The sequence below is a fragment of the Motacilla alba genome, chromosome 3 (assembly GCF_015832195.1).
Source record: "Motacilla alba alba isolate MOTALB_02 chromosome 3, Motacilla_alba_V1.0_pri, whole genome shotgun sequence".
NCBI classification, from domain to species: domain Eukaryota; kingdom Metazoa; phylum Chordata; class Aves; order Passeriformes; family Motacillidae; genus Motacilla; species Motacilla alba.
In genome coordinates, this window is record NC_052018.1 from 56,096,384 (window position 1) to 56,118,824 (window position 22,441).

Below are 22,441 nucleotides of genomic sequence, written 5' to 3' on the forward strand. Positions count from 1 at the left end.
TCCTTTGGAGAAGTGCCAGAGGACTTAATGAAGGTGGCAACAGAGTCATTATATAAAACATCAAGCGAAAAGTTCTTTTCAGCAGTTATTCCAAAAAATCAAAACCCACATTCAATATACCACCACGTTGTGTCTCCAAACAGATTTTTACCTATGCTAAAAAACTCTAGAATTTATAATACTTTTAAAAAACCTACAATTTAATTCTCCATTTATATTCTAGAATGATAAAAATTATCTAAAGAATCAAAGGGTTCTCCAGAGATCATCTGCAACACTCCCTAAATACAGGTTAATTTACATCTTTTTCATTCTACACTTGCTTGTTCAACAAAGTCTTTAAAAACCATCACTGATGAGGGTCCCCTGATGGAATTCTCTCCTTTTCTTGAAATAGATTGCAGTGTTCAGCTTTGCATTTGATAGAGAGATTTTAACTTGTTTGCTCCTAGAATTTTGTGTTGAAGTAGACAGCAGCAATAGCTGCATAGAAAAGAAGTCTGAAGTACAGGAAGCTGGGAAACTGTGAAACCATTACATATTAAAAAGAAAATCAATATAATAATATTCCACAAAATATCAGACATACTCAACTTGAAAAGTCAGAGGAAGCACATAAACTTTTAGCAGTTCATTTGACTCCAGACTGGTTGGATTAAAAGTACTTGGATGGTTAGACAATAAAAAGCATTCCTGTAAGATTTTTTTCAGCAATCTTCATATTCAACCATAATAAAATAAACCTCACCTGAAGTAATCAAGACAAAAGTTCCTGAAGTCAGGGGTGTTTTAAAGAGAAAAAATAAGTTCTTTGTCCTTTTCACACTACACAAGACAAATTCCAATCATTTCTAGCTGGTTTTTTTTTTCACCTGCTCAGGGGAAAATCTAAATATGTATTTGTTTCTAAACCAAAAAACTTGAGTTAGCAGAGGTATCCAGCCCCAGTCACTGAAGGCTGTACTTCAGCATAATGTTTCTTTACATCATTTTCTCTTCTTCCAGAACTAATTATACTCACTCTTAAAAGTCACTACAAAATCATTGAATAGCTGTCATTTTAAAACTATTGCTAGAGTTTATGTCTAGTAGATACTTTAGCACATGATTTGTTCCTCTCCAAACAAAACGGTCCACAGTTTCCCGTGCTTCCATCACTCCCTATGTCCGAAGGATTCTTCATTTTGTACAACATCAGCACTATATTTCTTGGCTCTCAGTATTTACTGCAATTTTGCAGGTATTTATCACACCAATGTCACCAGACCAAGTTGTTACTGTTATTACCCTTCCTTTCTGCTTTGAGCTTTCTAGGCTGGCTTGAGGGGAAGCAAACTGACTCTGAATAGAATCGCTCCAAGCCATCCCCTTTCTTTCCTTTAAGCCTTTGTTTCTGCCAAGTGCTAGACTGCAAGGAGGAAGAAAAACATACGGGCAAGCTAGCAGTTCTGACTGGTGGTTGCTAAGAGGTGTGCAGACAGCTGTAAATTAGAGCAGCCTCTGTTATATTTTACAGAAATATTCCTCTGAGCAAGCCAAAAGTGCTGCTCACTTTGGGCTGTGAGTAGAGGGGCATCACAGACCTTAAACCCAAAGCAATGATTTTTTCCCTTCATTCTATACAAGAGATTGCTAGGACAAAGCTGTAAGGAACATGTCAATGAACAAACACATTTCACCTGGTAATTTCCTCTGTTTCTAGCATCTGCTGTGACGTTTTCCAGAATTTATTGCAGTCATGATGCCAGCAGTTGTGACAGGACCTAGAACTGACCTAGAACTGTCCACTAGTTGTGACAGGAGCAGGTCAGCAGCTGACATGCAGTTTAGGAAAGCTGCTGAAATGGAGAAGGTATGTCCAGACTGAGGTCCACATCTTACCTTCTAAACACTAGTTTTCAGGGGTTGACCATGGATCAAATTTGTTTTACAAACCAGGAGTTTACCTCTCCAGCCATATTCCCTTTGGAACTGCTGTAACATTGAATTTTGTATGTAGAAAGAACAATGCTTAAGCCCATTTTTTTTTTCATAGAATATTGCGGAGAGTACCAGTCAGAAAGAGTTTTTACCGACAGGCATTTCACATCTATAGACTGAAAATGAAGTCCGTGCCTGCAGAATGCTTTCTTACAATCTACGTCGATTTTGCCCTACGAACAGTCCTTCACATTTGCATTTCCTCCTGCTTCCTTTGAAACCAGCACCAAAACTTCTAACTAAATGAGGGTTGAAATCTGTTTGCAGTTTGTGTGTTTTTAGCCCGAAACAATTTGGCACAACAGTAAGAAAAGTTTTCAACATACCTGTAACTTATACATTTGTTAGGAAGCAAACAAAGAGTTTGACATCTGATAATGGGAATGTTTGCCTCTTCATTGTAAAATGTAAGTAACAATAACATAAACCAGCCCTGTTTAAACTCTTGTTTATAGAATTCAAGTAGTATTACATTTTTTTTGAATAGCCGGACTAGAATAAGCATTAAAGTAGCTTTCATGCAACTCATAATGCCAAAAAATAAATGCAATTCTGCACATTCTTTCCTGAGAGCATCCACAAATGACGTGCAAGGCATACACATTGGCCAGAGGCCATGAGCAAAAGCATTGTGTTAAAACTTTGTATGACATCAAGCCAAAAAACTACTTAGCATTTGTATCTCAGATCTCAACTGAATTATGAATTAAATAACCAAATCAAAACAAAAAGCATACAGCACACCACATCGTGTATCTTGGTTACACACACACATATACACATGCGTGTAAGTGGCATGGATCTGTTGTGAATGGATACAACCGTGGTGTTCTTGTGTGTGTGTGTGCACTCCAATACAAGACAGGGACAAAAAAAAATATTTGGAGCTACATTCAGAAAAGAACATGCTCCTGATGCCAATAAGTGGATTATATCCCAGGTCGGCTCCCTCTGGTGTTGAGAAGATAATGTATTTCCCCATTCAACCCTATTTCTTTATGTCCGTCAATGAGGGTGTTAAAAAGCACTAAATGTAATCATGGCTTTATTATGGCAGAGTTCCTTATTCACATAGACCCTTATGGATGGTATAGAATAGTATAGCTTTTCCACTATCTCTCATCCAGTGTTCAAGAATAATATATGATATATATATATATATATATAGATATATATATATATGTATCTAGATATCTGTGCAATTTACAACACTCAAACAGCTTTCCATGCATGTACAGATCACTTCTCACCTGAGAGACGCTGCGATGCCATACTGTGAGACTCGCTACCTGTAAGCAGTGTAACTCTTCACAGCTAAACAGGAAAATCTGAATGCCCAGAGAACAGCAGGCCCTGCAACAGCCAGGATCTGATTCTCCAATGTGTGGAGCATTTTTACAATGCCTCTTAAGCTCAAATCATATCTATTGATAACACCTGTGCACTTGTGCAAGTCCAGCCCAGGGGAACCATGCAAGGCACCCCAGCTGATGGGGGAATACATAATTATCTCTTCAACTGTTCGATTCTCAATTTTGGAAACACAGGACTCAGCATTGTTTAGGAACATTGTGGCATAGACAATGAGTAGAATAATTTTAGCCATGAACACTAACTAGGCACCTTAACCCCAATCTTCTCCTACTCTATTTACCACCCATTTACTACTTTTCACTGCAACTAAGGAAGATTATTTCCCTCTTGTGCTATAAAACTATCCTTCAGTTAGAGAGTACAAATACTAGCCTTGCCCTTGTTTCCCAGATGGTAAATGCTTAACTGTTTGTTTTTGATGCAATCCTTTCCTTGGAAAAACACCACCTTCTTTTTTGTCCTGAGATGGTGGTGGAATCAAGGTGACTCCAGCCTAGCTGCTGGAAGAGCATGACCTCCCTGCAACCACAGCACACCTCTCCCTTGCTGAAGTTCATAGCAGAGCTGGGTCACTTCCTGCAAAATGACACAGAAGGAAGAAGGAGACAATAAACACACGTCCAGCATTTGTTCACAGATGTTCACTGACAGGAGAGAAGCAAGGAGATCAGGCTCAGCTCCCAGGCCCAGGGAGAGCTTGTCCTCATGATCCCAGACCTCTGCTCCTGCTCCCAGCACGCCCAACTTTCCCCTTGCTCCTCCTCAGCTCCTGCAAGCCCTCACTCTCCATCTCATTCTTGCCTTCCAGCCCGCGGCTCGTTCATTGCCACCCACGCCCTGGCTGCTGCCTCCTCTGTCCTCACACCCTGTGCACTGATACACATGCTGGCAACACAAAGCTTGGGCCAGATCCCAGGCTTGGTAAAAGCAGGGGGAAAACCCAGCATTTGCTCTAGTGGCCTTCTTGGCCTGAGTCCTGAACACATAAAAGCAAAACTGGTGTTAATTTCCCTTTCCCTCGGACAGTGCTGTTAGAGTTGGCACGCTCTCCTTCCACCGGTGAAATAAGAGGCGGGGGGGTGGCAGCTGGGGGAGCAGGAGCAGAGGAAGAACAGAAAGCATACGAAAAAGGAGGAATGATTGCACACATGTGCTATGAATTCTTCAGCTCAGATTAATGTTTTCCTGTGAATTTAATTGGCTGCCTTCTGGTTTCGGCCAGATGACCAGTTACATTTCAGGACAGCTATAAAGTGGAATCTAAATGAAGTATTTGGACAATGGGCGCCAATGTCTGTGAGCTAGTCCAGAAAATTATTAAATAAACAAAAAACACTGGAACTTCTAACTGCAGAGCATAATTATTATTCTTGTTCATTCACATGTAGTATTAATTCCTACTACTGACAAAAAGCCCCACAAACCAACCAATTGCTGCTTCAAGAGGTAAACTGTTCCTGCATGCTCATCACATGTATGGCATTGAGATTTTCTCTTAATGAACAATCTAGCATCATTTATTGGAACAACTAGAGGGTTTTGACAACTAGAACTGCAAATTCACTAAATTTCAATTTTCTTGTTATTAAAATTTTCTCCTTTCCAGTACCAGACTGTTGTCAAATGGCATTGAAAGAAAAAAAAACTGTGATAGCAGTTAGAGTGGGGGGACCACACCTGAGTAACAGAAGTGACAACAGAATTTTAGTGCTGTCCCATCTTAGATGTGGATTTAGTTCTTTTCACCAGCCTGTCTGCTGATCTGTGCTGGTGAATTGGCTCTGGTGCAGCCAGTTCAGCCCCATGGAAGCATCGGCATGATCTACCTGTGGGCCAGGCTCCCCCCTTACTGCCCCCTGTGTGGGCTAATGTTAAAGAGCTACCGAGAGTCCTCATCTGCAAAGGAAAACTCCCAGCTGGCATCAACACACCACAGCTTCCTCCTAGACCAGCTACTCTCCTTCCTCTGTGTGGGTGTGGACACATGGCACAGGACATTTCCTCATGCCTTTGCCAGCTTCTCACTGGCTGGTGGCATAATTCACTGGGGAAAACATCCCTGATCCAAATCACAATCTGTCCCGGCCTTATGAGCTCGCAGAACTACACAACACAAGAGAGCAAAGAGGCAGCAAAGGGAGCTGTTCCCGCCCGGAGACAATGATGCGCAGAATTAAAGAGGTCCAAATGCCTACTCCTGCATTTATTAGGAAACATCCACTCTGCCCTGCACACCCCAGGTCCCCCAGAGTCCAGCTCCCTGGGCGAGGCAACTGACCCCCTGACAGCTCTCATGGAAATGCTACATGTAACTATATCAGGAGGCATGGTCTGAAGTAAATGTGGTTCCGTGGACCTTGCCCTAAAAAGGGTGGAGTTACATAATACTGTCAGAAAGTACAATTAAAAAGGCCCATTGTAAGGCCTTGGCTGTGTCTTATCGCTTCAGCCTAGCTCTGCCATCTTGGTCTGGGCAGCATTTGTCAGAGCATCCTCAGGGAAGGGAAGGGGTCGTCACATAATAGAAACATCTTGCAATAACATGACAGCACCTTTCAGAAACAGACCTCAAGTCCATTCATCAATTCTAATTCATAAGTGTGTAGCATCAAAACTATGATACCTGAATTCACTTTGGCCTCTTATATGTGCTGAATTTGCTTTGCAAATAAAATGCATTGATTTGATTCAGCTCACAAAACAGTCAACATTGTTGTCAACAATGACAAAAGTGGATCCTCTGCAATTCTGGGTAAGAGGCCATTTCTCTTTTGAAAATGTACCCAGTCATCCTTAAAAGCATCAAGTGGGAGTTACATTTTCACAGGTACTGGAAAACCATATGCCACAAATATAAAGATTTAGAATGATAACAAATTTTAATCTGTTTCTCAGAAAACCTCCTGACTCTGTTCGGACTCCATTTCTCCATTTCTGCTCAGGAGGCAATAATGACTGAAAATATCTCTAAGTGATATATATCTATATATATGTGTATATATATATATATATATATGTGCCGAATTACCATCCCTTTCTCTGAGCTGACTCTGGATGGAAATCTAGGGTTACAGAGACACAGCAAGGAGAAGAGCCAAAGTCTGGGAATTGAAGCTCAGCAAATCTAAACTGAAGTACGATGGAAATTTTTTAACAGATGGGGTAATTGACCATAAGAACAGTTTGTGGAGAGTTGTGATGAATTCTCTCCACCGCTTGCAATTCCTAAATCAGGACTGGATGTTTTTCCAGTAGATAGACCAAACAAGAATTAAGTCAGAGAAAGCTAATGGCCTCAGTTGTAGCAGAGGTCAGACAAGAGGATACCAAAAGCCTCTCTTGGCCTTATAGTCTTTGAATCTCCTAAATAAAAAGTTCAGGGTTTGCAGATTGTAGCATAAATCCTATTCTATTTCAGGCTGCTTTCAAACTTGGGCAATGAAAGGAGAAGGAAAATAAACAGATGCTGCAAGACAAAGTCATGTGAGTGATGAACAAAAACCCCTATCCATGCATCAAGTGTGGCAGAGCATCTTCCCAGGGGTCTGTCTTATCAGTGACCTGCTTTACTTTGGCCTATTTGTCAGTGGCAGAAAAAGAAAACAGCCCCAGAAACTGATAACTATATAGGACTGATTGTATCATGTAGTGATAATGAATTTGAATAGCTCTATTAGAAGAGCAGTGTGGCCTGAAATATCCCTCCCCTTTTCATGGATGGTGACTTTTCTGGGTTGCCTCTTATCTAACACCAGGGTGTTTTTCCAGGGGACAAATTCTTTAAAAGCAGAGAAGTGTTAAGAGATTCCTTCCTTGCTTGATAGGAGTTACCTCCTCTTGGATGTGACAATTCGATGGCTGAACTCCAAACCCGGGGAATGGTCCGGTTTTAAAAGAAAAAGGAAGAAAATAGATATCTGTTTTGAAAACAGGCACTATGACAAATCTGCTTGGGAGCATAGCCAGCCAAACAGTTGACTCATCACAGTAGAGCAGACCATGAACTCCAGCACCACCAGGAAGAGGACAGGAAGAAGCAGCAAAGGCAAAGAGGATGGTGAGAATCTCTTCAAGTGCGTCCACGACCGCAGGGTTTGGCCTGTAGAAAAACCATGTGCAGGACTGCAAAATGCACTGCTTTATAAGGGTTCCCTCAGAGTAGGGCTCATTTTGGACTTTCATGGAACCCTAAGAGCTGATGACTTTTGGCCCATTTCATGTGTTGGTGTTTTCCTAACATAAATTTCTCAATATGCATTTTCTGAATGAAAGGGAGTTTCTCAAAAATAATAAAAAGTCTGGGGGAAGACATGCAAAATTTCACCCAGCTCCCTGACAACTCCTGTTGTTCTGCTCCCTGTGTTCGTATCTCCATACCACCAGCACGCACTGCAAAGATCTGTAACATTTACAGGGATGTTTGGGAAGAGAAGTTCTTGGAAGTCAGATTTCTGAAAGTCCTTAAGTACCTGCTAGGAGTTAAGAAGAAGGCAGAAAGAGATGGAATTTTATGCTACTTGGGACTGCATTTGCAGGATCCTTTTCATTATTTCAATCCCAAAAGAGAGTCTATTCCTCAAGCAATGGCAACGTTTAATAGACTGGTGCCGCAAACAGTTGGCACTGAAAGTTTTGTTAAGATCAAAATTAAATCCATTGTTTGCAAAAGGTGATTTTTGCCTCAGTAAATCCCATTCAGGGTGCAGACTGTATCTTTTTGTCAGCTACTGCATAAAATTGATGTAAGAGTCCTCATCTAGACAACCTAAGATAGAACAGATGAGACAGAAAGACATTGAATGAAAGAAAATCACTCATTTGGAGTGGGTAAGCTAATGTGTAACGCAGCTATGCATGATACACTTGTGATCATATTGCAAATGTTTGGGCACATTGCATGTGAACCTATATTCCTTAAATGACAACATTGTTCCAGAATCACAGCACTCACATTCAGAAAACTTTCCAGGAATAGTAGAATGGTCTCATTAAATTTTCATCTCAATGAAGAGCTACAGCTCACTATCAGTACCAAACTTTCAGACATCTCTACGTGAAGTTTGAGTTCACAGCAAACACTTGAAATATTGCCACAATCTTTGGTGGGAGTAGACACAAGCAAATAATCTGATACCCTGTGCCTAATGGTGCTCTGTCTCTTAGGTGTCAGAATAAGGATTAAAACAACCTATTGGATAAACAGTCAATTATCCAGTCTTTCCTGTGTCCTCAGGGGGGTTTATTTTATGCTGTAAAATATGAGTTTGGACCGCCATTATCATGATCCTCACTTGCGTAGTTACAGATGTTGCTGATGGACATAAACTTATCAAGCTCTTTTAGAGTCCAGCCCCAATATATTATCTTGATGACCAATTATGGCAGTGGGAACTCCACAGATTAGCTAAATCTTGGGAAAATTGGGAATTTCTTTTTATAGGGACAAAATTTCCTACTTTTTAATTTTACTGGGCAGGGGCATACCTCTTGGAGTTTCTATTACATGAAAAGGTATGTCGCATTTCTCTGCTGGATCAAAAATATTTTCAGAAACTGTAAATACAATATGATATTTATCAGATGAAAAACTGCACTCATTTGCCAAAGTGCAAACCAGAATGAGACTTGCACCTCCTCACATGCTGGTGGTCTCCTGTAATGGGTTTGCATACACGACACCACAGCCCCCCTTCCCTCTCCCCCTCACCACTGCGTTCCTCCCAGCCTCCAACCTTTAGCTTGTCAGCACTAAGGTCTGTCCAATTATTCACCTTTTCAAAAGTGATTTATTTGCAGGATAACCTAATAATGTCAAAACCAACACTGTTATGCTCTATCACCCGCCAGGATGGGCCAGAGAAGGAAGGGGGTAACCATATTGATCCATTTTGCCTTGCAGCATTTACCTGAGGACAGATGAATTTTACAGCCAACGACTTAGGAATCATTAGGTCAGTTTATTGTAAACAACTCCCTACTCCTCCTTCACATTTCCTAATAACATTACTCTGTAACATTTCCAGCACTCTTCCCTACCTCCTGTTTCAGAGGGAATTGGTTTTTTCATGCAGCTCCATCTCTGCTGATAAGGCATTACACAAGCTGACCAGTGATTTGTGCCACTGAAGAAATTAGGTAGAGTTTGTCAGACTGTCTTCCAAAGATTTTGTTAACAAAAATGAGAGCACTCTTGGTAATTAGTTGTTTTTCATCTTACAAGGGACTGGTTGAGTCTTAACTTAAAGACATGCAAACTGACAGTTTTAAATCTCAAGTAAGGGTTTCAGGAAAATCGAGACTAGCAGAGTGATTTCTCTCTTCCTGCTTCCTTTCTTGTAAGGAATAATTTCCACCACTGGCATAATCTCCCTCCGTTTCTACCACATTACCTGGTGGATGTTGGCAGAATACAACTTAAGGTTGTTTTTACTTCTCCCTCTTTTTTTTGGCCACTGCCCACACAGTTGCTGCAGCACCAGTGATGCAGTTTGTGCTCCCTCTGCTCTGTTCAAACGTGGCACGTGGAGGAACAACTTACTCTCTCCCTGTTCATGGCTGTACGAAAACCAGGCAAGACTCTGAACAAAGATATGTGGTGCTTTTAAAAAAAATTGTAACTGCAGCTGAAAGAGGGCTGGGAGAATTTATTAATGTTACATTCTTTTATACATACGAGCAAAATCTCATGAACTCTTGTTCCATGACTCTGTTCATTCCATTTTTGATGCAGCAGCCAATTCACACAGTGGCAAGAGTATCTTTAAGGCTGCATAGATACTTGGATTTGCAGCTCCTGGAGAACGTGGAGAGACCCCTGCACTGTTTTAAGTAGGAGTCAGCAGATGACTAAGGATAATCTAATTTGTGCAAGGAATATATTTCATTTACATTTTGCTCCCAGAAAAAGCAAAAGCACAGTAAACAACATCTTATCTACACCCATATATTCAGCTCAGTTCCATGGAGTTTTGCCACTGACTCAAATTGGAACAAGATCAGTCCTTAATCATTAAAAAAACACACTTTTACTCTTGTTCTTCTGCACTTTATGCAGTATATTATATCAGAATGGAAGAGACTTCTTTTAAGGAATGAACGAGCATTCTGGTATATTCAACATGATTCTGGATGACAAATTTCTAGTGTAATAAATTGCCCACTCCATGGCAAATTCTTACATGCAGCCATTTTGCAAAAGTTTATTTTATGGATTCTGGTTTTTTATGCATGGGCAAAAGAATATTTGTTTCCTGACATTCTCTCTATATTATTTTTCATTTAAAAGTTGGAAATTAGAAAAAAAAGCAATCCATTATGCTTGTTTCCTTCATGAGAAAAAAATTAAAAAGACAAAGTTTTTTAAATAAAATTAATTTGCAATCCAATTATAGGGCCTGAAATGAATCCTTGTTTTTGTATCCTTGTACTTGTACTTCATCAAAGCTACATAAAAAGTAGGATTATCTATTTTATATAACTAAATAACTTTAAATGTTTTCTTCAATTATAATCCTGGAGATAATAAATCCATATTATTTATTATAAGACTAAATGAGGAAATAGGCACCAGAAATGTCACTTTAAAAGTGCTTATTTCTGGCCCCTTCTGAAGAACTCCTTCTCACATATCCCATATGACCATTAGCAAGTCTCATTACTTTGATGCACATTAATTTAAAGCAATTTGCTGATTATCATGTAAATCTGTAAAAATCCAGAGAGCACAAATAACAACCACAAGTAGAGCGGGATAGTGTCAAACCAAGAAGTTCCTAACCAAATGCCGAATTCCACTGATCCACTTCTCATTGCCAGCCTGATTCCCTAAACAGGAGATGGGGAACCATTACAAATGAAACGTTTCTGCTTTTTGGTTTGCATACGAATGACACCGAAAAATGTTTTTTTGTTTAACTGCTTTACCTGGCACTGGATCCTGATGCACCCACTCAAATCCAAACACTGAAGGATGTCTCTTATTAGGCCTCTATATTGTGAACAAGCCTATCTGAATAGGCGTTACCATTCTGATCATCATGAGCACTTTGGGTCAGGTTAAATTGCTCTCTTTGTCTCTCTTTGCTGAACTGCGAGCAGAAGTATCTGCCCAGCAGACTGTTAACCTGACATAAATTATCAGACAAGGCTACCACAACAGGAGGAGGAAGCTGAGGAAATGTGTGGGTTAGCAATCACCAAGCCTATTAAACTGCTTCAAAATCCCACCCTTTGGATTCACAATTTCTCATGTTTTGGCTTGATGAAGAGGCAGGTTGGTGAAGCAAGAGGATCTGTGAGAGTGTGAAAGGGATGACCCTGGAAACAAAATATTGGTTTTACATGGCAGGGTATCCGTTACAGGAGAATTTCCTCTGGCGCCAGCAGGTATTTGAGCAGGCATCTGGATGGATCCCAAAGGGGGGAAGGAAATGGAGATGGAAGTTTTTAGAGGGGATCAAGATGTTAAGCCTTAAACTGTTTGAATGACCCACAACAACTATCCTGCAAGGTTTTATCTGCATGATGACTTTTGGTGATATGGGGGGTTATGGTTGATTTCTCTTTTCCTTTTTTTTTCTCTATTTTTTTTTCTTGTTGGTGGGGAATTCCAGCCAAGACTCCAGAAGGTAACCAGTAAAAGAATGCAAAGTCCACCCTCAGTCAGTGATAAGGAAAATCATCTGATCCATTGCATCCTCCTTTTCTCTGCACACTGATCATACAGCTGATCCTGAGAGCTCTTTGTGCACTCCCAGTGCTTTTCAAAACAGTTAGTGGTATTGCTAACTGCAATCACAAAATGTTACTAAATGGACAGATAGAATTTTATCCTGCTGGCCAATTTTGTCAAATATTTGTTCTGCTTGGGCTTGGGAAAGAAAATCTTCCTTGGGGGTCTGAAGGCTGATTCATTAAATCTGAGCTGTCTGCTGAAGTGCTCAGTAAAAGTGACTCTGATTTATTTGGATTTGTCACTATAAAGGTCTCTGGAGACAGATATTTATTCTGTGGGATTCTTGACAAATTGACCAAGTGGTCTGGGCAGTCCAGAAGGAGAGTGGTCTTCTTTGACCCCTCACAAAGCCAGAGAACAGGTAATTACTCCCCCAATCACAAACGTGCACCAAAATCACGTTGTTACCAAGACTTCTCTCCCCACCCAAAATCTGGTTATCTGAGCTTAGGCAAGGACTCAGCTCTATACTTGATCTCAATGAAAGATACATCTGAGATGAAAGTAAGGTCTGTAGCTGTAGGAATAGGCTGATAATGGGATGGATTCATTGTTGAGGGTACATGTTGGTACATGAGGGTACCTGTTGAGGGTACATCCTGCTGAACTGGACCATAGGAAGGGTGTTTGTCCTGCTGCAGTCAGAATTTATAAAATACTTGATTGTAATGCTGAAAGATCAACTTGGACCCTAACTTTGCCAGTATATTTTATTTTTTATATATTTATTTTTGTCAGTCCACCCCCCCCCCCCCCAGAGTGGACTGTCAGGAAACCTTCTAACTGCAAAATAGAAGAGATTGAGCTTGTCAAAAAAAAGAGAATTTGCTGCTGTTTTCTTACGGTCCCACTTGTGTGACTTTCCCCACACCATAGTGTATAAGGTGGAGTAGTGTCTAGTGTCAGTCCTTTCCTTTCATTATCTGCTAGCCTGGCTGAGAGCTGTATAAACACATTATGGTCTCTCGCAAGAAACAGATACTGCAAGTGCAACCATCTTTCCCTTTTAACTCTTTCTGTCTATCCTGCCTTTTGTGCTCCTCTGAATTTTATTAAACTGTTCCTCTGAATTTTATTAAACTGTTCGATAAAGTGCATATTGGCCCAGTTTCTTTTTGGTTGACTTAAGCTACTGATTATTTTATAGCTGTCACAGGGAAATATGCACCTTCAGGACATGACTAAGGCCACTTAAGATCTATGTTGCCTCTCAGATGTGGGCAAAATAAATTCAGGATGCCACATCCAGAATTATTGTTCCAAATTACTAGAATGGAGTTGGTAAGAAAAGCATAACTAAATGGAAACATAGGAAAAAATCTGTGACAATGACAGCCTGTCTTGGAGTTAGCTTGCCATTACTTTGGGATTTTTTACCTCCCAGCAAACAGTTCTCCTCCCCACTCACACCCATGAATTGAAAGAGAGGTTTGACTGATGTCAGTGCAGTAGCACAGGCCTGAAACATCCTAACTAGAGCTAAACAAGTTCAGTGGCAGCTGAAATAAAGTATGGGAGGGGATTAAATACAGTGTGTTGGGGAATTCTGCACCAGGGACTGTCATTTGCAAGGGATACACACAGATGAGTTAGTCGTAGCCTGTATAACAGTGGAGTATTTGGGCCTCAAATAAACCATTCCATAACCATTCTGTTCAGCATAAAAAATGGTGTCAAAGTAGCTGAAGTTCATATTAGAACCTCAGAAAGAAATACCATTTTTAAAAGGCGCTGAGGGTGGGGGTCAGTCTTGTAAAGGTAACAGCAATGGTCTCTTTACTCTACTTGGTGGTTGGATGACTTCAACCCAGAGGTTTTGCCTGGCAATCTGTCTTGCTAAAAGTCAGGGTAAGATAAACTGTACTCTGTCTCTGATTTCTGCAAGAAAGAAAACAATTGAATGACTGGTCATTCATCACTGAGCTACCCTCCCCCCTCTCCAACACCTTGTATATGGTTGTATATTATGGAGCTGTTTAGCTTTCCTCATCCATTTCTTCAAAAGAAAACAAAAAATTAAAGTAGCAAGATATGTTTTTTACGACTTTCCTGTAATATCAATAGTTCAGAATTGAAAGGGACAGATCAATAAAGAAATTACTTGACTATTATAATTGCTTGCACATCATGTCACATGCCATATGTACAAGTAAGTTTAGTATCAAAGGGCTTCATGATATATTACAGGGCATAGCCCCTACAACTGTGCTCATAAATACGTTTACCTATTCATAAAAAATTTGCATTTATTTCTGTGTACTGAGGAGCTCAAACTCAGCTCAGATGTAGCTTACGGGGTTACAAATGCGTGCTTCGACCATCAAAATACAGAAATTAGAGAATATTATTTGAGAATTTTCTTTAGCAGCTTTAGTTGGATGAGTTATTGAAGTTGCTGAGAAACAAACCTGGACAGAACAAACTGCAGAATCTATAAATTTGCTGTGACACAAGCAGTCTGAAAAGGGGAAGGGTGGCATACAATGATGGGAAACAAAAGTAGTCATGATACATTATTGTAGGAAAAAACAGTACCTTGAGTGAGAAGAAAACATCTAGGCTTGCTCTGATGAGCTGAGGGTATGCTCAGCAGTCAGGGAAGAAAAGGAAACTCTACTCCTCCTTGTAACAAAGCCAGCTTCATTCTGTGTGCGGTACAAAGTCCTCTGCTTTGGGTGCCATGCCTGCCCTGCAAAGAGATGCCTCAGAGCATGTTATCCTGCACATGACATGGCCACTGCACAGGTAAGTACCAGGAAAATCTTAGCAAGCTGTGAGGTGGAATGGGGAAACTAAAAAAATCACTCAGGAAGAAGATGGGCATAAAAGCTGGGCTCTCTACAGCCTCACTGCACCCTGAGAGTCTGCATTAGCTCATGGTTCAAAGAAGTAAGACCCTTCATGGAAGAGACAATTAGTTACAAAAAGGCATAAAGAAGCCTAGTAATGGATTTTAACTCTCCTAAGGGAATCCTGTGTTTTTACTGGGGAAGGATTACAGGAAACCAAAGTAACACTTTATTTTTCTTCACAGAGAGCTTGGGGACTGTGGAGTAATTTAGGCAATGGTGATTTGCTACTTGTGCTATAGTGTTACCAATGATGGTACTCCTGGTCTGTTTATTAAACTTCTGGCTTGTCACTCATCACTAGCAGGATCAAAACTCATTGTTTTTCTTCCTATGAAAGCAACTTTTCTATCTTTCAGAATTACTATGAGGTTGAGAGATGAGTGCTTTCATCTAAAATCAAAGTCAGGCAAGTATCCATTTTGTAAGACATGTGAGCATAAAAATGTGCCAATGTAAACACCAGGTATCTGAGTGAAAAATGTTAATTGGCATTTCAAGAAATGAGGAGACATCACAAAGATATTTTAGGCTTTCAACATATTTGTAGTATTTTAACATCAATCATTTTCTTGCATCTATCAGGTTATTTATCTTAGCTACCCTCTGTATCCATTACCATAGTGCCTAAGCCCCTTGTAATGTTTCTGTAGGGCAGGGAAGTGTTCTCATCCCTGTTTTACCACTCAGAGATTGGAGCAGAAAGGATCCCACTTTTGTGGACACTTAGAAAATCTGCAACACAGAAGAAAATCAATGTACCTATGCCAGCTCTCTGGCTAGAGTCTTAATCAAAGAAGAGCTTGTCTCTTTTAAATTAGCCCAGGTTTGTACTTGGTTAATTTGCACCATAAATTGTATAGGCAAGGTTGTGTTAGATGTGTCCCTGAGCCATTAGCTATGAGACTAATTCTACCAATACTAAGAAATGCAGGAACAATCCAGGGCTTGCACCTTAAGAAGGGCTCTGGCTACATGCTGCCAAGGAGAGATGAAAGACTACAGTGAGTCAGAGCATGGGAGGAAGAGAACTAGAGAGATGATGTGTTGTATTGCTATGGGTGCTGCACCAGGCAGTTCACAGAAGCTTTCCCTGGAACTGCCAGTTCTTCAGGCCAAAACATAGCTCTCACCCTGGAGAGCCCAAGCTGGCCCCAGACATCCAGTGTGCACCCTATGGAAGTTTGCACTGACTGCCCTTAAAGGCCCTGTGCTCAGACTGGCTGAGCAGCTCCTCAGTGAGGGTTTTGCATACATGGAAAACCTTTTGGAGGAATTCATTCACAATGTTAAGAGAAAACCTGTGGGTGCAATGTTACACATATTTTCCACTCTCTGGAAATTTCAGTCAATCCAGATCCCAGTGATGTACATCTTTGTTCAGGCCTTACAGAATACATGTCAACAAATTTTGGTATATGTTAAATGGGATTATATGTGATATCTGGTAAATTTGCTATGTAATCCAAAAAGCCCACGAGAATGAGATACCTGCCTTATTTTGGTTCAAAATTTGGCAAAGAGAGGCCTATTGTTCAGGGTGGAACAAGCTGAAATGATATGGAGATTGAAATAAGGCATCAAAAGCCTTCCTTATGGTTTAAAGTCAGGAGATTCTGGCTGACATACTTCTCCACACTAGCCTCAACCATCATTCCATCTGATTTTAAAAAATTAGCAAATACATATCTGAGTCCCATTCTGTTCTTTCTAAAAAAAAAAAAAAACCACAGGGCTGCTTTAATTCCTTAGAACAGATGCCTTAACTTCCTGGCAGTTTTAAAAAACTTGCATTTTATGCTTTGGATAGACTCAGAGAAGCTCTTAGACATTGTTTTGTATTCCCCTTACTGAACTGCACAAGTGTGCTGGACCTGGCTAACACAAGGTCTGATGACTCATCTCTGTTTTCCTCCTTTAACCAGCTTTCCTTCTGGGTTAGTCACAACCCAATAAAGAACTTCATATTAGGAAGTCTGAGCATCACCCCAGAGCTGTACACACAAAAGAAAAACAGAAAAGCAGGGAAGAGAATGAAAGCCAGCCTACCTTCACAGTCTGTACTTGAGGCTTTTTCCTCCCTCACTTCTCTACTTTCAGTTCTTTGGTCCTTTCTCAGCCTTGTGGGACTCCACTGCAACACATGTTTATGGTCTTCTTTGTATGCTATCCCTTGTTCATTGTCAAAACTATTTTTTTCCCTCCAAGTTACTTAAATAGACTTTTATTATGTGCTTTTGCAATACCGCTTTCTAAAACAACACCATTTTCTATACGTATTATGAACTACGATACGCACCATAAAATCAGAGGACTGCACTGTGGCAAAGTGCCATGACCCCACTTTGGGGATGTTCCAGGAGCTCCGAGAGTCGCAGTTTGTGAGGCATGTATAAGGCCTGTCAGAGTCAAAAGAAATGCACAGTGACTGTGGTCTTTCTGTGTCACTTGAGTAGGATGTGTAATCTGCTTTCTCCTTTGTCTTTCCAGCTAACACTCCCATTTCAGACTCATCCACAATGCATACGCTCTTCACCTGACTGCTGAGTTGGTTCAACCCCTGTGTATGATCACACACGTGGATAGCTGAGTATTGCCAGTCTGCTGGTTTGTTGTATCAGTATTTTTAGCCAAAATAGTTTTGCAGCTATGTCACTGCAGTTCAGCATGTGTTTTTAAAGGCTTAATGTGACCACCTATGTAAAATGCAATGCCCCTGTGACAAATGGAGCTCAAGGGAGTCCAGCAGCACAAACTGTGGCCAACTCAATCTCTAATAGAGTAAAGCAGCCCACAAAGAGTGGGTTCCAGAATGTGATGTTTCACTTGGACGGGAACAGAGAACATAGCCCAGCCTACTGTGTTTAATGATGGATGCTGTGGGAATCTGACTTTCAGAAATTGTGAACACTTTAAGTGAATAGGAATTTCAGAAAATCTACGCACACACACATCATGCCATAAACCATGCGAGTAATAAAATCTTACCAGAATAGCTGACATTCTTCCTGCCACTCCCCTACAAAGTGTTCTTCTTTTCCAAACTTTCCCCTGAAAAAAAGTCTTTTGTTTTCCAGAACTTGATCCAATGTGCTAATAACTGGAAGGCAAAGAGAACTTACTTCTTATCAAGAAATTTCATGTCCTAAAGTCACAAAAATGCAAAGGATTAGGCAATAAAGAAACATCACAGAAAGAGATATTCAAAACAAAACAGTCATGCCTGCATTTTAATCCTTCCATGACTATTTTACATAAGATATATTGGCTTTTTTGCATATTTCTCTTTTGACCGCTTCATAAAAGAGTCTGCAGTTTACAATGTAAAAATATTTCAGAGATGCATTCTGGAAGCAATACCAGACAAGTAATGGTCTCTGCAGTAGAGATGGAAGAGGATACCTCTCCTCACTGTGAAGAACAAATAATATAGGAATAAATTTGTAGAGGAATAAATAATAAAACAAACATGAAACAGCCACTTAGGTTTCACAGGATATTCTGAGTTGGAAGAGACCCCCAAGGATCATCAAGTCCAACTCTTCGGTGAATGGCCCATACAGGGATCAAACCCATGACCTTGGCATTATTAGTCCCATTCTCTGACCAACTGAGCTAATTTCTCCTAGGTTTGCTTTATACAAGCATCCTGCCAAAGGAGATTCACCAGCACATCTGTGAATAGTTCATTGAAAGCCTGGGCTGAGCTCTCATGTCAAGGATTAGCTGTCTTGTTTCTGCTTCAGTAACTTCTTTATCTTCTATATCTTATATGTTTCTGGTGTACACAGGTTCTAAATCACAGCAAGACATTGCTTAACACAGCAGCAAACCCAAAGCCCTTACCATAGATCTGGAATAGGAGGGGGATGTGAGTCACACCAGGATTTGATGAACTGATGATTAAGACTTGTCTTAACCCCTGATTAAGACACTGACATTGTTGTAGGTATCTCTCTTAGGCATTAGGATATTTAATCGTGGCTTTGCTTCTGTAGAGGCAGTTTTTGCTATTCTTGTTTGTAGATGCTGGTTTACCCTGTGAGCAGTCCTGCTGATTTTTGTGGAGTCACTCAAGGAAAAGGTACTGGGTGGCATCAGGCTGGGAGGTAAAAGTCATCCAGTTATTACATGTACAGATACTCCCTGTGGTAAACAAATGCACTGCTTACATTTGTCACAGATTTTGTCATCGATGTGACAAAAAAAGTATTAAAATTTTAAATCTGGAATTAGGTCTTTTGAGTTTCGCGAAGTGTTTTTTCAATATCCACTGAAGAAATTTTTCTTGAACTCCACTTCCCAGAATTCCAGTGGGTTTGTGATATTTCAAGGTTTAAAAAAATCACATGAAATGGAATTATGGCTCCAGCATAATTTTCTACATAAATTTTCTTGGAATTACAGCTTATTCCCTTTTAAATTTTCTAATCAATAAGACTGAAATATTTCCATTCTAGGTATCCACAAAACCTTCTGTTTAGAATGAACATAGAAGGAAATATTGTTGGGTTGGGTTTTTTCCCTCACAATAAACTATTCCAGAAAAGACTTTCTCAAGAAACTCTGATTTTTCAGGGCTCTGAAGGAAGAGATGGGGATTTCTTGGGAAGGGACAGTGATGCTGATGTCACATACAAATATATGCCCCTTGGGCCAGTTCTCCTGGACACCCTTTTTACTCTTTTGGCAACAACATTACTCTTTTTTTCTTTGTTTATTGTTTTATGTTATTTTTAACAATGTCTTTTACCTTTTAAACTAAAACTGTGACCAGAAACATATACACAGCACTGGAAATGAGATGTGGAAGGGTTTCAGACCCTTTCCACAAGCTATTCCACCATTACAAACAATTTTGATCAATTTCCCTAGCACAGTCCATACTCTACAATATCTTATATTATCAATACTATTAGTGTTGGTTATTCGTATATAATATTATGGCATTATTTCACTTAAGGTATGTTAAAGTATGCTTCTAAAGTCTTTTCACCATTTCATTTGGTTTCTGGGTGAGACCAAGAGTAACCAGGAGAAATCTCAGGGCAAACAGGTTTTCTTTTTAAAGTAGCAACTTGAAAACACTTATGCAGTTGTACTTTTCTTACTGATTATTCTCAAACCTTACTGAACACAATTCACAATCAGCTGGCTGCCTGTGGGTGACTTCCTCGGTTATTCTCCAAAGAATACATCTGTATTGTACTTGGGCAAATAATTTCAAAACCAGCAACTGATTATATTTTCCTCAGCTCTGGGTGAACTGAGTTTGTTCTTGGGTGACTGCTTAATATGTAGTGAAAATAGAGTGTCTTGATAAATGACACTGAAAATCAGAAAATAAACCAAGCTGTGTCATGCAAAACCATTAAATACTTGCAGAAAGCTTGGCCTCAAGTCACAAAGCTGTTCTTAAATTACCATGTTACTCCTGCACAAGAAAGGGAAGACTGGAGGCATAAAAAGTGGAACTTCCTTTCTAGAGGGAAATTTGTAACCTGTTATAGACCAGCATAAGCCTATGTGAGATGTGTCCCTCATCCGACATCCATCAGACCAGGCATCCCGAATCTCTGTCCCCAGCACCCCCAGCATGTCCTAAGTGGCCTGTCTTAGTGGGTCTATTACTTAGGAGTAAGACAGATGCATGGTCCTGCATAACCAGAGCACTGCAGAGGAGAAAGTAATCTACAGAGCAAATCCACAGATTTGCACTGATGTTCCTCATGCCAGCATTTCAACTTCCTTTTTAAAACATGAATGAAGACACAAATGCACTGGGAAGGCCAAAAGGACTTTAGCTCCATCTGTCTTTCCCAGCCAGTTATTAACCCAGTGCCAGCCTGTAGTACCAGTCATCTAACTGGAGAAGCAAGGGGTTTCACCATTATCTGGGGGGCTGCAGCCACCCCAGTTTTACCCTTCCCACAGGGCTGGGTTGGTTTCCACCCTGCCAGTTCCTACTCCAAATCAGGTGCTATTCAGAAAGTCAGGATGACTGGGCTAAAGGTGAGGGGAAAAGGTTGAAACTGGGAGTCAGATTAGGGGTACGAGCCCTGGGCTTGCCAGGTGGGACATAAGAAGCAGGAAGGCTGGAAAAGCAGAGGTGCAAGTCATGTAACAAACAAATAAGGAAGCAGGGTAGAAGACATGTTGTTTTTTTCAGTCTGCCCATGTTGCCCCCCCTTGGAGAGGGAATAATGGATAAATGTGTTAAGAGTGTATTATAGTTTGTATGCATAAAGAACTCCAAGTATATCATACTATATGTACAACATACACATATATGTATAATATGTATGTGAGTATACATCATATACATGCAGTAATCTCTGCAAAATGAATACAAAAAATTGTGCCCTGTGTCTCTTCAAATGTATGTGGCCTTTATTAGGTCAATTTTAATGACTCTGAGTGTTTAAAAATGTAAAGAAGTAAAAACTACAAATGTGTGGAAATTCTGAAGGCTCGTGGCACACATGTGTGCATATCTTGATATTCAGAACGCATATGTAGCAGCATACTAAAGGCATTTTTAAAGAGCCAGTTCATTCCTTCTGTTTTTTGCAACAAAAGTTTAGAAAGTACTAAAATAAAAATGGAAAGGCTATAAGTATATATTGTTTTTGTTGTTTTGTCTTCTGGGAATTTCTGATGCTGAAATTCTAATGGATTTTTTTCCTCTCTGGTCACTCATGCTTAGAGACACAAGCAACTTCAACTTGGTTTTCTGTCATCCTTGCTCCAGTAAGAGTCTTTTAGCTCAATTGTGACATCAATCACTTGGACTATAAATCTCTGCAATGGATATGGCCATTTAAATCTCCACCTGCACAAACAACAATCAGGCCTAGAAAATAAGGAGACTCATAAATCTCCACACTGGTGATTATTGATATTTTAGATTTGCAGCAGCAATGTTATTAAAAAAAAAAAAAAGTAATCCACTAATTAGGACTGATATGCTGACAATCTATTTAGTTTAGTCTATATACAGAGAAAACACAAACAAGGCACAGTTAACACAACATGAATTTAGAAATTACTGAATTCCCAAGAGCCCAGGGCTTGGAGATACGATATCTTAATGTACTTATCCTATTTTGAGGGGGAGGGTGTTATCTTCGAGACAAATGATAAAAAGGTGTTTTTACTTCTGGCTTACACGAGCTAAGGAAGAAAGATGGACCAAGAGATAGGCAAGACTTCCTTGCTGGCTATCAAAAATGACACTCTGCCTCCTAATGAAAATGTAATCTGCAGACAGTACACAGCACTCAGCAGACATACCAGCTTAGCCCTCCACAGTTTTTTTTGTGGGTGTTTTAGTGCATTCAGAAAACTCTATGTGATGCTCACACAGATCAGCAAGAAACTTTTCCTGTGGCTCCAGTGACTTTGGATTAACTATGAAGGCACCGGTGACATTTGAGGCTGCATATTTTTCTCTGGAGCTATGTGAATCCTCAGATAAGCAGCTGAATAAGTGGAATTACTCCTG